Source organism: Eretmochelys imbricata, chromosome 2 (assembly GCF_965152235.1).
Source record: "Eretmochelys imbricata isolate rEreImb1 chromosome 2, rEreImb1.hap1, whole genome shotgun sequence".
NCBI classification, from domain to species: domain Eukaryota; kingdom Metazoa; phylum Chordata; order Testudines; family Cheloniidae; genus Eretmochelys; species Eretmochelys imbricata.
In genome coordinates, this window is record NC_135573.1 from 212,370,312 (window position 1) to 212,386,514 (window position 16,203).

The following is a 16,203-nucleotide window of genomic DNA, read 5'->3' on the forward strand; positions in this document are numbered from 1 at the left end:
CTTTCATAAGGAACACAGTTTTGCAAAAGCAACAGAACCACCTCTCTGAGTTATCCTAGTGCCACTCTTAGGATTTACAGAAAAGCCAGAGATAGTTCTTTATCACATCTGTTCCCTTTAAGAAACCCAAAGACTTATTTTTAATACAGAATGATTTTTGGACCGCTACCATGCTTTTCTGCTGCTGGAGAAGTGGAACCCAGCAGCTTGTACTGGGGTCTAACTCCACAAATCTCATTCACATATCGCACTGGCCTTACTTATATTTTTTCCACATTTGCTCCCCTCTTCATCATCAAACAAATCAGTTTCTAGTGGGGTCCTGCAGAGATCGGTTCTTAGCTCTACACTATTTAACATTTTTATCATGACCTGGAAGAAAACAAAGTCATCACAGATATAAAATTTGCAGATGACCCAGAAGTATGGGAAGTGGTAAATAATTAAAAGGACAGGTCACTGATACAGAATGATCTGGATCGCTTGGTAAACTGGATGCAAGCAAACAATATACTTTAATATAGCTAAATGTCTATATCTAGGAACAAAGAATGTAGGCCATATTTACTGGATGTTGGACTCTATCCTGAGAAGCAATAACTGAAAAAGATTTGGGGATGATAGCAGATAAACAGCTGAACATGAGGTCCTAGTGAGATGCTGTGCCAAAAAGCCAGTGCTGAAATAATGTATTTAGTTCTGGTGTCCACATTTCAAGAATTACATTGATAAATTGGAGAGGGTTCAGATAAGAGTCACAAGAATGAATGAAAGATTAGAAAACTTGCTTTACAGTGACAGAATCAAGGAGCACAATCAACTTAGCTTAACAAAGAGAAAGCTAAGGGGTGACTCGATTACAGACTGAAAGTACCTACATGAGGAAACAAATACTTAATAATAGACTCTTCATTCTAGTAGAGAAGGGTATATAGCATGATCCAATGGCTGGAAAATGAAGCCAGACACATTCAGATTGGAAATCAGGCATAAATTTTTACTGGTGACGGTAATTAACCATTGGAGCAATTTACCAAGGGTCGTGGTGGATTCTCCATCACTGGTAATTTTTAAATCAAGATTTTATTTGGGGGAAGTTCTATGGCCTGTGTTATACAGGATGTCAGAGTAGATGATCATTGATCACAGGGGGCCCTTCTGGCCTCGGAATCTATGAATCGTTGGGTAACCTCCTGCCTCTGCTCTCCACGGAACTCTTCTCACCTGGAACAAACCATCATCACATGATCCCAGCCCACTGAGAACACTGTAGCTGTGGTTCCCAAGAGCAAATAAGAATGCTTTCAGTTTTATAGGAAAGTGATTTTCAGCAGTACTATATTATTCTTCAGCAGCTATGTGAAACTGATGAAATTTAGAGGAAGAAAAGCTAAACACCCTGTTAAAAAAAATGGCAAACAATGCAGAAGTCATAAATAAGATATTTCCAACTACACACCCAGGACAGGAAATGCACAATTAAACCGCTCCTCTCTTAATACTCAGTCCCACCCCTCCCAAGAGCCATTAGGCACTATTAATAGTTATAATTAAATGGTTTTGGTCCGTCAAAGTCCCTTACAATATTTCTACTAACTATTTAATTACTAAAAACTCTTCTTGCCATTATGCTAACAGTTGAGATTAATAACAAAAGCACAAGATAATTAAACAAGGATATTTTAACCAAATGGAATTCATGCATTTATTACACACTTGGTTGCCTGACTAAAATTAGGCAACTAATCTGAATATGACTGATGAGAAACAACAATGAAAGAACAAATAAAAACAATGTGAAGATAAATGCAATGATTTTTCTCTTTTTAGCCTGAAGTGCCATTTCTATTTCTGATTATAAAAGTGGCCTAATCTGATTTCCTATTTGGTTTATCATTACAGGCCAAAAGCAAAGCACACTGTTAATTAGTCAGCACAAACTATATAATTTGTTTTTATTTATCTCTAGGCTTTTATCTTAATTTCTCTTGTGCTTCCTGTCAGAACTGTTTGTCATATTTTTGCAAAATCCATGAACCACAATGGATATGCTGATCTTATATTGAGTCCTTTACTTCTGAGTAATCTTCCTATATACTCTATTTTACATAGTTGTATTTTTAGGGGATTTTTTCCATATGGCTGTATTACTGAAGCATTTGCCAGTACAAATGAACATAAAGAGGTGTCCGTGGCATCTGCTTTTGAGGGTTACAGTTTGCATACAATAATGCTCCATAAGCTACGATCTGGCATACACCATCAGGTAATGCCTTAGAGAAAATTCATTTTACAAAATGTCAAGGGAAAATCAGTTTGGCTATTCTTAAGCTATAGGAATACAAAATAAAAATAGGAATTGGTGGTTTCTGGAGCATTTGTATAACTCAAATCTGGGTTTTCGTTAGGCTTGCATTTGTGTACTTCTGTGGATTTGTATCTTTAGGTTCTGGGGCATTCATGCACAAATGAATAATGAATGAGCTGTTACACTTAGGAAAAAGTAGCTATCACCTATGTGTAGGACATCATGCCAGACAAGCATTCGGGAGAAGCCATCGCTATTTTTTGCCTAATTAGAATAGGAGCACTATACTCTTTATATATTACATATAATTTAGTAAGTTATTTCAGTTCTCTCTGCCCATCCTAATCACTTGCTATTTTCAGAGATGCTGGCACTTCCAATTCCTATTAAGATCAATGAGACTCTAAAAGGGTGGCAAGATCACTGTCAGTAGAGTGGTTGTCCCACTCAGTTTTAACCCTGGAAGGGGCTGCAGACTCAATCTTCGATCATATGGCCACCATTACTGTATGATCTGAGTGACTCACAACCTTTAAGAGTATTCATTAAACACCCAGTCAGGTAGGGAAGTTCTATTAGCCTTGCCCAAAGCCAAAAAAAGTCTGTGGTGGAGCAGGGCATTGAATTAATGTCTTCCAAGTTCCAGGTTAGTTCTCTAACCACTAGATCATCCTTTTTACTCACTGTACGGTGATTCTTCCTGACTTACTGGGTAAATGTGGATCGTTAATGCCACCATGGATATAAGGGAAGTTGGAAGTAGCCCTCTGGGAAAAGCAGCTAGGGCCTGGGGAAGAGGCTTGGGCTTGTTTTGTTTTTGAGTTACCTTGTACGAAAGCCAAACTGTAGGGGGATGGGGGAAGAGGAAGAGACAGTGCATGTGTTTTTTTCCTGTGCAAGAGCAGGGCAAGCACACAGATCATACACCGGAGCTTTGAGGATCTCAGCACCTCTGAAAATTGACGGGGAAAAAACCCTTAATATCCACACAATCAAAATGTAACAACAACAAAAACCCTACCCATATAACAAGATCGTAATCCCCAAAGAATAAATGGCACTGTAAACCCTTGAAATAAGCCCCCAACCTTCAAATCACCCCCCTTCAAAATCTCAGGAAATAAATAGTTTGGTTTGAAACTGGGGTATCAGTTATTTAGGTCTTTTGTTTTGGTTTTGGGGAGGTTTGTATTTCTAAAGGAAGGCTGTACAAAACCTAATATGTAGAAATATTTTCAGAACATTTTGAAAAACTTTAAATATTAAAAAAAAAAGTTAAACATTCCTCTGTACATTGTGAATGTGAACTCATCAGCTCTGCACTAATGCATGAAAACTGGGAAGTGAAACTGAAGCAAAAGAGAAAGGAAATATTCTTGAACAGAACAGGCTTGTTTCCCTGTTCAAGTTGAGGGAAGTGTGAAGAGCAAACAAAAAAGCATAAAGGGTAAAAAAGTAAATGAGATTTTTACAATTCTTTCTGTTTTAATCATCTGTTTTAAAATATGATTTTTATGTTGCTGATATCCTGCCAAAAAGTGGTCTCAACAATCTATAAGCAAATATTTTTATTCCATCATTTTAACTAATGTTACAAAAAAATGGGGAAAATGTAGTAAAAATAGGTTCAAATAACTTTAAGGGCTTGGTTTAAATAAATATAAGCCAGGAAGTGCAGTTAAGATTGACATTCTCGTCATCCTACTCTGTTGTGGCCAGTTAATGAAGCTTATATGATCCTCTGAGGAGTAGGTAATTTTATATATGCTGGCAGCAATGACACATTAAGGAAAAGGGTTTTAGTGTTTCTGGCTTCTCTCAGTTTAAGCCAGATCTTTAAATACTATTTTAACGTAAGTTTGTATGTGTGTGACTTTCTTCCCTTGTGTATGCATACTTTTGTACTGTTTGTTTCTAAGCTTTGGTGTTGTTAGGTTTTATTGGCAGGTTTTTCCTCAGTAAGAATGCGTTCTTCCTTTACTTTGTACCATAAATGAGCTGTTTGGTGGGATTTCCTCCTTGTTAGAGATTCTGCGATTTGAGGGCAGGAAGTCAACAATTTATTTTGTTCACGCAGAGTTTTGATACTTCATACCAGAAAGTAAGCTCTACTCGCTTTACATTTTTTGTTGTTGTTTCCAACGTTATATACCTGACTCAAGAGAAATATATCTTTGCACCTACTGAGTAATTAAAATAGCTCTATTTTTGTCGACATACAGTAATTTAATACAAAGCAAGCAAATGTACCACCACCTAACCAAACTGATTTTACAACAGGCATCTAGATAATGTCAATTACAATAAATCCTGTAATACCACTTTCTCATATGCATATTATTTATCATTAGATTTAGTAATTAATATGCATATTAGAAAGAGGAAATAAAGGATTCATTTAAATTTCAGGAATATTTTACAATGAACTTTTCAAGGTAAAAACTGACTTCTAAATTTCTCCAAAATACACAAAATTCTAAGGAAGGCTGCAAAATGAGGTACTTTACGAATGCCACACTTGTATCACCCAAAACCCTTGTTTATATTGAAACTTTGCATCATGGTAACATGCTTTAGAAACGGAATGTTAAACACACTTTTGCTCTTTATCTGGACAAAAACAGCCATGTTTACAAACATGTTAGTTAGTCATGGTTAACCCTACGGGTAACATCACACTTAACACAGGGCTACTTAAAACGTGTTAGCTTGTTTTCTAACGTGATGCATTTAAACCATATAGTACAGGCAAAAGTGCAGCCACGGGTAAAGCTCTTAGGGTATGTCTGCACTGCACCTGGGAGCGAGCCTACCAGCCAGGCAGACAAACTCATGCTAGCAGGGCTTGTGCCAGCACACTAAAATAGCCATGTGGACGTTGTGACACCTGTGAAGGCTTCAGATAGCCACCTGAGCTCAAGCCCACCTTACCCCCGGGTCCAAGCACAGGTGGATAGTTCAAACCATCACCAGTGCTGCAATGTACGTACAGCTATTTTTTTTTTGCAGGCTACCTGGGCCCTGCTAACACAAGTCTGTCTACCCAGGCTGGGCAGCTCACTCCCAGCTGCAGTGTTGACATGCACCAGGCGTGGTGCAGGATCAAATGGTTGGAAAGGGAATGCAACCTGGTAAGGCCACTGACTGGAAATGCTATAGAGAAATGCTAAAGAAACCATCCCTGCATGTCAATAGCACAAAGGAAGTTTTAAAAAAATATATAAATACACCCACCCCATTCCATCCTTAGTCAACCACAGTGTGCGTAGGCAGTCCAGGGATTAGGGTTGCTAGGAGTCCGTTTTTTGACCAAGGGACCTGGCAGCTCCGGTCAGCATTGCTGACTGGGCCCTTAAAAGTCCGGTTGGCAGCGCAGTGGAGCTAAGGCAGGTTCCCAGGCTGCCCTGGCTCCACGCAGCTCCCAGAAGTGACCGGCATATCTCTGCAGCCCCTAGATGCAGGGGCAATCAGAGAAGCTCTGCGTGCTGTCCCTGCTCCCAGCTCCGCAGCTCCCATTGGCCAGGAACCACAGCCAATGGGAGCTGCGGGGCTGCACCTGCGGGCACGGGCAGCATGCAATGCACACAGCCGCCTTGCCATGCCTCTGCTGAGGGGCTAGACATGCTGGCAGCTTCCAGGAGCAGCACTGAGCCAGAGCAGGCAGGGAGCCTGCCTTAGCCCTGCTGCGGTGCCGACCGGGAACCACCTGAGGTAAGCGCCGCCCGGCTGGAGCGTGCACCTTGGGCCTCCTCCCACGCTCCAACCCACTGCCCCAGGTCGAAAGCCCCTCCTGCATCCTAACTCCCTCCCAGACCCAAAACTCCGCACACCCATCTGCGCCCCAACCCCCTGCCCCAAGTCGGAACCCCTTCCCAAACCCTAACTCCCTCCCAGGCCCCACACCCCAACCCTCTGCCCCAGCCCTGAGCCCACTTCCACACTCCAAACCCCTTGGCCCCAGTCCAGAGCCCCCTCATGTACCCCAAGCCCCTCATCCCAGCCCCACTCCAGAGCCTGCACCCACAGCCAGAGTCCTCACCCCCTCCCGCACCCCAACCTCCTGCCCCAGCCCGGAACCCTCTTCTGCACCCTGAACCCCTAATTTCTGGCCCCATCCTGGAGCCTGCACCCCCAGCTGGAGCCTTCACCCCCTCCGCACCCCAATCCCCTGTCCCAGCCCAGTGAAAGGGGGGGAGAATGAGCAACTGATGTGGGGGGCAGGGCCTCAGGGTAGGGGCAAGGGTGTTTCATTTTGTGCAATTAGAAAGCTGACAACCCTACCAGGGATCCCAGAGCAATTGATGGATTCTTCCTGCCACAGGTGCTATAATAACTAGAACAACAAAGAGCTGAAGATGGAGTAGCATCTTCATACAGAATTTAGGCCTTGAACTTGCAATGAGCTGAATGCAGGCCAGTTCCTGTGCTTGTGTGGAACCCCCAAAGCACTGACCAGAGGGGTCTGCCTGGGAGCTCACTGTAGGATAAGAGTCTGTTTCTTCTAGAGTCTTTTAAAAAGGAGGCCGCAGGTCTGTGCACAAATGTGCACTGTATTTTTACACACAGTTACCGTGACTGCATGTGCAAAAATATATGCTGCTGATTTAACTGAAGCAAACAAACTGAATGAGATATTAGTTAAAACACGAAATACAATTACAGTTGAGCAGTTGACATGTAAACTGCACTCCTAATGTCTGCTCAGTGAAAGTTATAACAACTGTATTGTAAACCATTTAAAAATAAAGATTATAATGCAAACAAGTCACGGATCCCCCAGTATAAAAATGCACATAGGCATAATTATAATTAAAAAATGTAACCTTGAACACATCCACTTCCACTCCAGTTATCTCTACAATGTTTGTCCATTTTATCTACTCAGTAATGTTTTTGCTATTCTCAGCAACCAAGGCTTAACACAGCGGAAGAAACTGCAGCTGCGTTCACTCTGCTTCATAAATCATCATCACCAGTCAGAGATAATGACAAAAATTTCTGACTTTTCAGTGTTTGTTTTTATATAAAAACTGCATTAAGTTAGAAGTAAGATCCAAGTGAAACCCCAAAAATGGCAAAAAGAGTCAAGTTAAGGTTGAAATTAAATGTTCTCTTACATCAAGGCACAATATCCAGGCATTACATTCAGTGTGCCTTAATTCTGGAGGACATATGGTATATTTTTACCTTAATTTCAAATGTTCTCACCTTTATGGGTTTTAATTAGATCTTTAATGTTAAACTACAACTATTGTAAGGTAATTTCTTCTCATTTGAGTATTTAAAGGAACCAATAACTTTTTTATGAAGTTTCAGTTTTATCATTTATATTCTCATTGTTAGTAAGAGCCTTAACATAGTTTTAAACAGCTTTCTTTCGCCTCTGATTTTCTTCTTTTCTAACTGGAGACATCATTTTCCCTGTACTTTGAAGGGGGATGGAATTCTCATTATAAATTATTTCCGAGTGCTCAGAATTGTGCTATGGACTTTAGAGAAACATCTCTGCCCCCAAAAAGCTAAACTCTAAGATCTGATCCTGAAAACACTGACACTCCTGAGTAGTTTCTATTGAAGTCACTGGGAATACTCATGGGTATAACATTACTCACAGACATAAACCTTTGCAGGACCAAGACCTAAGTTCTAATGTGATACAACAAAAGAGGCTAAAAGACAAACCATGAAGAGGGAGGGAAGAGGGAGGACAACGGTAACAATAAAATCATGTGGTTACTTGGTTAAGGCACATACACATCTTGAGGCTTCTGGGATGTTTTAGTTTATTTACATACAAGAACTTGGGATATCTTGCTGATTACCTTGACTAATAGCCATTAATGGACCTAACCTCCATGAACTTACACAATTATTTTTTTAACCCAGTTATACTTTTGGCCATCATGACATCACATAGCAATACGTTCCACAGGTTAATTGCATTGTGTACAAAAGTATTTACTCTTGTTTGTATTAAACCTGATGCCTATTACATTAATTAGGTGACCCCTTGTTTCTGTATTCTGGGAAACGGTAAACAACACTTCTCTATTCATTTTTTCCACACCATTCATGAAATATAATGTCTTAATGCACTTTTCACACAACAAAGAAGTGAGTTTTTAGGGATTTGAATGAAGGGCTCAGGGTTAGCAAATAGGATTGGGAGGACTGTGTTTAAAAAGGCACAGACAGGAGGAGGAAATGGATGAAGAGGACACTGAGAATGGTAGTGATTGACGCAACTGTTTCATTGAACTAGCCCCATGACTTCAGCTTCCACAGAAACAAGGACTGGTGACTAACCTGGGTAAAATAAGAAAAAACGGCTACTAATCTTTCTGTAACTGTTGTTCTTTGAGACGTATTGCACATGCCCATTCCACTTTAAGTGTGCGCATGCCACATGCACAGTAGCCGGAAATTTCTTCCCTCAGTAGTATCTGTTGGGTCAGCTCTAGCAGCCTCTGGTGCCGTGAACTCATGAGCTGATATAAGGCGTCTGGCCAACCCCACACCTGCTCATCTCCTCCTTGCCAGTAACTCTGACAGAGGGGTAGGAGGGTGGTTCGTGGAATAGACATGTGCAACACATTTTGAAGAACAGCAGTTACGGAAAAGTTAGTAACTGTTTTTTGGTCTTTGAGTGCTTACACATGTCCATTCCATGTTAGGTGACTCCCAAGCAGTACCACAGGAGGTGGGATTGGAGTTCATGGACATGCTGACCGCAACACAGCTTGACCAAAACCGGCCAAAACCTTACTATGTGATGGCGTAGTGGGATGAAAATATATGTACCAACGACCAAATCGCGGCTCTACAGATGTCCTGAATCAGGACCTGGGCCAGGAACACCACTGAGGAAGCTTATGCCCTTGTACAATGAGCCATCAATATAGCCAGTGGTGGAACCCAATACCTGCTCACAGCATATATGGATGCACAATGTGATCCAGGATGAAATCCTCTGAAATAGGAAGGCTAGAGTGTAGAGATATTGTTCCTGCTCGCATGTGGTTTCAGGAAGAAACCCGGCAGGCAAATAGCCTGATTACTGTGAAATTGCGAAACCACCTTTGGGAGGAATGCAGGGTGAGGACGAAGCTATACCTTGTCCTTAAAGATGACCATGTATCGGGGTTCTGACGTAAGGGCCCTGATCTCTGAGACCCTCCTGGCTGAACTGATAGCTACCAGAAACGCTGACTTCCAGGAAAGGTACAAGGGACATGTTGCCAGTAGCTCTAATGGAAGGCCTGTGAGTTTTGACATGTTTAGGTCCCACAGGAGACTGGGTTCCTGAATCTGTGAGTACAGTCTTTCTAGGCCCTTGATAAAATGAATGGTCATCTCATGCAAGAAAACCAATCGGTCATCCACTTGAATAGGAGAGCTCCCAGTGTACTTTAACTAATGAATCACTGCCAGGTGTACTTTAACTAATGAAAATTGCCAGACCTTGCTGTTTCAGATGTCCCAACTACTTCAGAATGGTTTGCAGTAACAACCGGGTGGGTGAGAGACCTTGCTGGAAAGACCAAATGGAAAAGCGCTTCCACTTGGCAATGTGTGTAGGCTCTGGTAGAAGGCTTCCTGCTACCTAGCAGAACCTGGCAGACTTGCTCCAAACAGATCAGCTCCTTGGCATTTAACCATATCGTTCCCAAGCTGTCAAGTGGAGGGTGCTGAGGTTTGGGCGGAGCATTCGACCATGGTCCTGCAATATCAGGTCCGGGAGGAGAGGGAGCGTCATTGGAGTTGCTACTGAAAGACCTAGCACTGTGGCAAACCAGTGCTGGCGAGGCCAGGCTGGGGCTACAAAAATGACTCACATTCTGTCCTGCTTGCTCTTCAGCAGAACCTTGCGCACAAGAGGAATGGGGGAAGCAGTGGAACAGGAGCCTCATCCAAGGGAGCAGTAAAGCATCTGTGAGCGAGCCCAGGCTATGGCCTCACAGGGAGCAAACTGGTGACATTCTCTATTCTGCCTGGTTGCAAAGAGGTCTAACTGGGGAATCCCCCACTGATGGCAAACTACTGTTACTACAGGGACCATCAGACTGGAGAAATACCTGCTGAGGTGATCTGCCAGCTCATTCCGGGCCCCCAAAAGGTGAGATGGATAGAGTGCATTATGTAGAACTCCCAAAAGCAAATAGCTTCCTGGTACAGGGAGGAAGGGAAAGCCCTTCCTTGCCCCTGTTGAGGTAAAATATGGCATATTGTCCGTGAGCACTAGCATGTTCTTGTTTGCAATGTGGGGTAAGAACACCTGACAGCCAGGCATTCTTTACTCCTTGACATATATATGTAGGGAGAGCGTCTTTGATGGGGCGGCAGAGCTGAGAAATGGGTGAAGTGCTGGAGCCTGAAGTACTTCCACAAAGGTGCTGGGGTGTAGAGACCCAGGGGCTTGAAGGTTGCTCTGGAGTCTTTCAGGCCATGGAGCTTTGCATCCGTTTTCTCTGCTGGACCTCTGTTGGCCGTCATGTGGACTGTACTTTGCCAAGTACTCGGGGGTATCCCTGCACCCAGATCCACAACCAGATAGAGTTGACTGGGGAGGAGTGGGGTACTGGCTGAGGATACGACGCCACTTCCAAGTCCAATGACAAGCCTTCCTCTGGGGACCCATCGGTGCCGGGGAACAGTACCAAGAGGGGACCTGTGTCGAGACCAGCAGAGCCAGTCTCCCTCTAGACAGTATCAAGATATGCTCCCTTCTGCTCACTGGCACAGTTGCTGCTAACTCCCCTTCTGCTCACTGGCACAGACGCTGCTAACTCTTGTATTGCCGGCGACGGCTGTACCGAAAGCACCAGCAAGTTCCTTGCCAAACAAATGCTTCCAGGGTAGATGGAACCGCGATCCCATTGGTGCCACATTGTCCCTCCGGTGTCAAAGGTTGGTCTGGGACCAGACTCAACAGAGCCTGCATACAGGACAAAGTTAACAGTACTGCCCTCGGAGCAGGGGCAGAAGAGTGGCCAGATTCAGGTCATACTCCACTGTGTTCCCCATATTTGGCTTTCTTTAGAGTCGGGCAACACCCCCTCTCAGCCAGCTGCTTCTTATGTTTTTTCCTCGGCACCAGTGAAGGGGAACAGTGCCAAGAGACGACACTCTGGTGGGAGGAGCACTCTGCATCATGCCAAGGTACTCGGTGCCAAGTCTAACTGGCTTGGTTCCAATGAGGGTTGGAGCACGGCCTCCATCAGGAGGGATTTCAGCCTGGCCTCCTGGTCCTTCTTAGTGCAGGGGTTGAAGTCCTGGCAGATTTTCCAACAATCCCTGATACAAGTCTCTCTCAGGCACTTCAGACAACTGCAGTGCAGGTTGCTCACAGGCATAGGCTTGCCGCAGGAGGCACAGAGCTCAAAACCCAGAGACCAAGGCATGCCTTGCACCAGGAGCGATGAAGTCTCCGCTTACACAGCAAAAAATGCCAACTATAGACAACAAATTGACAACAGTCCAAATGAGATATAAAGAACTGGGATGAAAGAAACAAAGGGAAAGGTAGTAATCTAAGACCACTTGAGCCATTCCAGCAACTGTCACAGGTGGTAAGAAGAAACTGAATGGGTACGGGGTCAGGCAGAATCCTTATGTTGATGCATGAGAGCACAGCACCAGAGGGATACCACCAAAAAAAAAAAATTCTGGCGACTTTGCACACGGCACGTGCACACCTAAGATGGAATGGACATGTGCAAGCGCTTGAAGAATAACTAGCAGTTTTACTGTAGGTTAAAAAAATTGTATTTGTTGTTTGTGTTGTTGTTTAAAGTTCCCCATGCACTCGCACTTTCTGATTTCAGCCAAAGATAAAAATAGAAGTATCAGAGATACTTGGGGGGGGGGCGGAATATTTCTACCCTCCTGGTACTTTCAACCTCAATTCCAAAACATCTTACGAAAGAAAGAAAGAAAGAAAGAAAGAAAGCAAGAAAGAAAGAAAGAAAGAAAGCTATTTTCTAGGGGTTCCAGTTTCATTTATTGACCAAAGAGGTCTGATAAATTTGAATAAGCTTTTTGAATGTTTAGTCAAACCAAATATGAGTCATTTAAGGCTCAGCCTTCATAACCTGTACAGCTTGTTATAGTGTCCAAAGATGTTTGGGTTCAGACATCTCCAAATGAGCTATCTCTTGGACAAAGTTTGTTCATTAACTTCTGTTGCAGAGAAAAAAAAATGTATGGTTCGGTATGGTCTATAGAACTAGTGGTTACACTGGATTGCTGCCCTGCCCCCATATTTCAGCAATGAATTGTCAAATTAAAAATTAAAAGTAGTTAGGTAAAATTCCCTGATTTTTAATTATCAAATTATTACAATTATAAGGCTATTTGGATCTAAAAACCGTAACAGTTCAGTATTGTTTAATGGTCTGTGTTAGTTAAAGCTGATTTAAATGTAGTGGTGATGACAGATACCTCATGGGTAGCTGGAGATATAAAAGTTTGTTACAGGGTTTATTTTGTTTTTCCTGAAAGTTAAGTCCTTGTTTTGTTTGTTTATAACTGAAGCATAGCAAGTTAGCTGTTTGTTTTCCAATATTACGAGTTTAGCAAGTAACTACAGTTATGGCAGAATAGTTCCGAACATTAGAGAACTGAGCATCCCAGTTCAACGTAGAATGATCATATTTTTATGATAGTACTGATGCTGAATGATCTACAGCAAACTACCACGTATAGTTTTGGGGCAATCTTAAAGTACCTTGCCATAAAATACACTGTATATTCTGAAAGAAACCAGGGATTAAATAAAACCAGTTCCAAGACTTCTTTCCCTATGAAACAGTACCAAAATAATAAAATAAAACAAGAACTTTTCCCCAAAAAATTTTAAAAAGTTTTGGGGCAGCTGATTTAGTTTGAAAGCTTGTAAATTAAGGATATTTTGTTTGCTATTTTATATTTGTTTTGCTGGGTTTTTTTATGTTCTACTCTTCAATTTACAACTCTTTATAGCAGTGGTGGGCAACCAGCGGCCCGCAGGCTGCATGCGGCCCATCAGGGTAATCTGATTGCGGGCTGTGAGACATTTTGCTAATGTTTACCGTCCGTAGGCACAGCCCCCCACAGCTCCGAGTGGCTGCGGTTTGCCTTTCCTGGCCAATGGGAGCTGCGGAAAGCAGCAGGCTGCAGGGGCATGCAGGCCGCCACTTCCCACAGCTCCCAGTGGCTGCAGTTTGCCGTTCCTGGCCAATGGTTTATAGACATCTCTCCTCCTCCTTCAGCACTTATTCTAATATACTTCTCAAGTCTATATGTATGAGGGAGACTGGCTAGATTTCACAGTTCCTAGGAACGTCTCTCTCTCTTTCTCACAAGCATTGAGTATTTACAAATTATGACTCTCAAATCCTGTATATAAAATTAAGAAAGCTCAAGTCTGCTTTCAGCTAAAAAGCTGTCCAAATAGAGCTGGAACAAAATGTGACTGTTAACACTGTTTTAATGTACTACAACACAAGTGAAGTCTGTCACATTACAATCCCAAGGCACTTTATAATTTTTAACAAAAGCCGACAACCCCCCATTAGATATGACAGAGAAAACAGATGTTTCTTAAGCATCATCTTGTATACTAAAATAGTATCTGAATCTCAAACAAAAGAAGTTCAAGATCAGAGTAGTACTACAACTAAAAATATGAGACTCCCCTCCTCTTCTCCCCAGGTCTTAAATCTGGGGCTAGAAGTTCTCTTGGTTACCTCAGGACAAAGGAGTTGGGAAGTGACCAATAACCTCAAAGAAAGTATCCCAGGCTCATGTGTTGTCCACATTATCTGACTATTCACAGAACACAGTTAACATTCATGCAGTATGGCAAAGCCCTCTAATGACAAGAGCTAAGTACCAAGACACATGGATAAACTAATATGGTCGAGACAGACCAGTGGTTCTCAACCTATTTACCACTGTAGGTCGCATATGCAGCTCTCTATGTGTTATGTGGGCCGCATCCACACAATATATATACTCTACCCATATGACCCTGAGGATATCATGTAGGCTGCAAGTGTGTGCTGATTGGGCCGCATGCATCCCGCAGGCTACAGGTTGAGAACAACTGAGATAGACAGATCTATATAAACAGCAGCAACAAAACCATGCTATTCCACTTACATATCATCCATGCTTTATATATGTCTGGCCTTTATGTATGTGTTTGCAGCTTTATATGCGGAATGGTCTGTATAATATTTATATGGTCAGCTCCTTGGGGCAATGACTACATTGGCAATGACTGTATTTGTACAGCACCAAGCACATATAAATAGATATAGAAGTTTACATATCAACAAGTTCATCTTTCTTACAAAGATTAGGGACCCAATTCTGTTTCTACTCATATCAATGGCAAAACTGCCACTAACTTCAATGAAATCACACTCAAAACCATATGGTCTCTATCCCCTAATGGCCCAAAATACATCCCTAATATATAAGAGGATTGGCAAGTTAGATATTTTCTTCCCAGATTTATACAAATGATAAAACAATACAATTTACAGAATCTTTAACTCAGAGTTCAAAAACTGATTTGCAACTACGTATAAGGGTTGCATTTCACTGTTGCACAAAGTATTTACCTTCTGAGTGAAAGGTGAGAGTTCCTTCACAGTTCATAGCAATACCGCCTAACAGTTCAAGACAAAAGTGAAGAATCCAGTTAAAAGTGCAAGAGGCAATTTAGATATACAGAATTTAGAACTGCACCTTCTCTCCCAGACAGAAACGTGTGGAAGACATGCTGAAGCTATATCTACACTACAGCCTATGCCAGTATAGCTATAGTGGCATAGCCCCATAGTGTAGATGCAGCCTACACCAACAGAAGGAGTTTTTCGGCTGGTGTGGGAACACCACCACGCCACACAATATTAGCTATGCTGCTGATGTAAGCAATCTTCCATTGACAAAGCTACACCCGTGGGGATTTTATTGGCATAGCTATGTCAGTCAGATGTGTGTTTTTTTCATACCCTTGACCAATGTAGCTACATCAATTTAAGTTTTAAGTGTAGACCAAGCCTGAGTAACACTCCAGTTTCTGAAACACTGCAATACTCAAGTACTACATAAATATAGGTTGGTGACATCCCAGATTATTTGCCTTCATCCTGTTTCGTTTGGGTGTTTTCCATGTTAGTTTAATCATAAATTACTGCCTTTGGTAATTTCTTGTCTCTTCTTCCTCAGAACAAGAGGTTTCAATTTTCAAACTCAGGAACAGTTACATACACTCACTCCATATGTCCTTTACACAATTATTTAATCCGGTAACTAAAGGGTTATGCACCTGTCATAGTGTATGCACGCAAGCTAAGATGGAGCCCACATGAGCCATTATGCTGCTATTGTCTAGTACAGTAAAGGTGATATGCTCTTGTAACCAGTGTTGCAGCCCCAGGGTACTCAAATGTTTTCAGAATACGGCCATATCATAAAACAAAGATATTAGTCTTGATTCTTGAGCAAGCAGGGATGCATGTAGCTGGTTGTGGTTCCCTGCCTTGGGGCTGCCCCAGTTTCTCACAATTTAGAGCAGGAGGAATCCTACTTTAATTTACAGTGCTGGTGTAAGGATAAGAAGCTCAGCTCTGTCACACCTCCCTGCTCCTGACACACCCTCAGCCCGCACATGACAGTGCTCTTTCTTACATGGAGTGGAGTGTGGGGTCCTCTACCCTAGCAGGGGAAAGCTCTGCTGGAAAACTTCAGCCAGTTTAAGGCCACTTTGTACAACATGAATGTGAAGCATAAACTGGCCTTAGCAGAATAATTAATTTGGGTCATTTTCTCTTGGATATCTCCTGTCCAATGTCTGATCACACTTTCAAACACAGATCAGAAGGGAAGTGACCTAGCATCCCTAT

General features: G+C 42.4%; 1 protein-coding gene across 1 annotated transcript in view; it reads right to left on the bottom strand.

Annotated features, from left to right (window-relative positions):
* The window catches only part of HDAC9 (histone deacetylase 9), a 547,732-nt gene that overhangs the window by 496,107 nt on the left and 35,422 nt on the right, over positions 1-16,203 (bottom strand). The window lies entirely within an intron of this gene.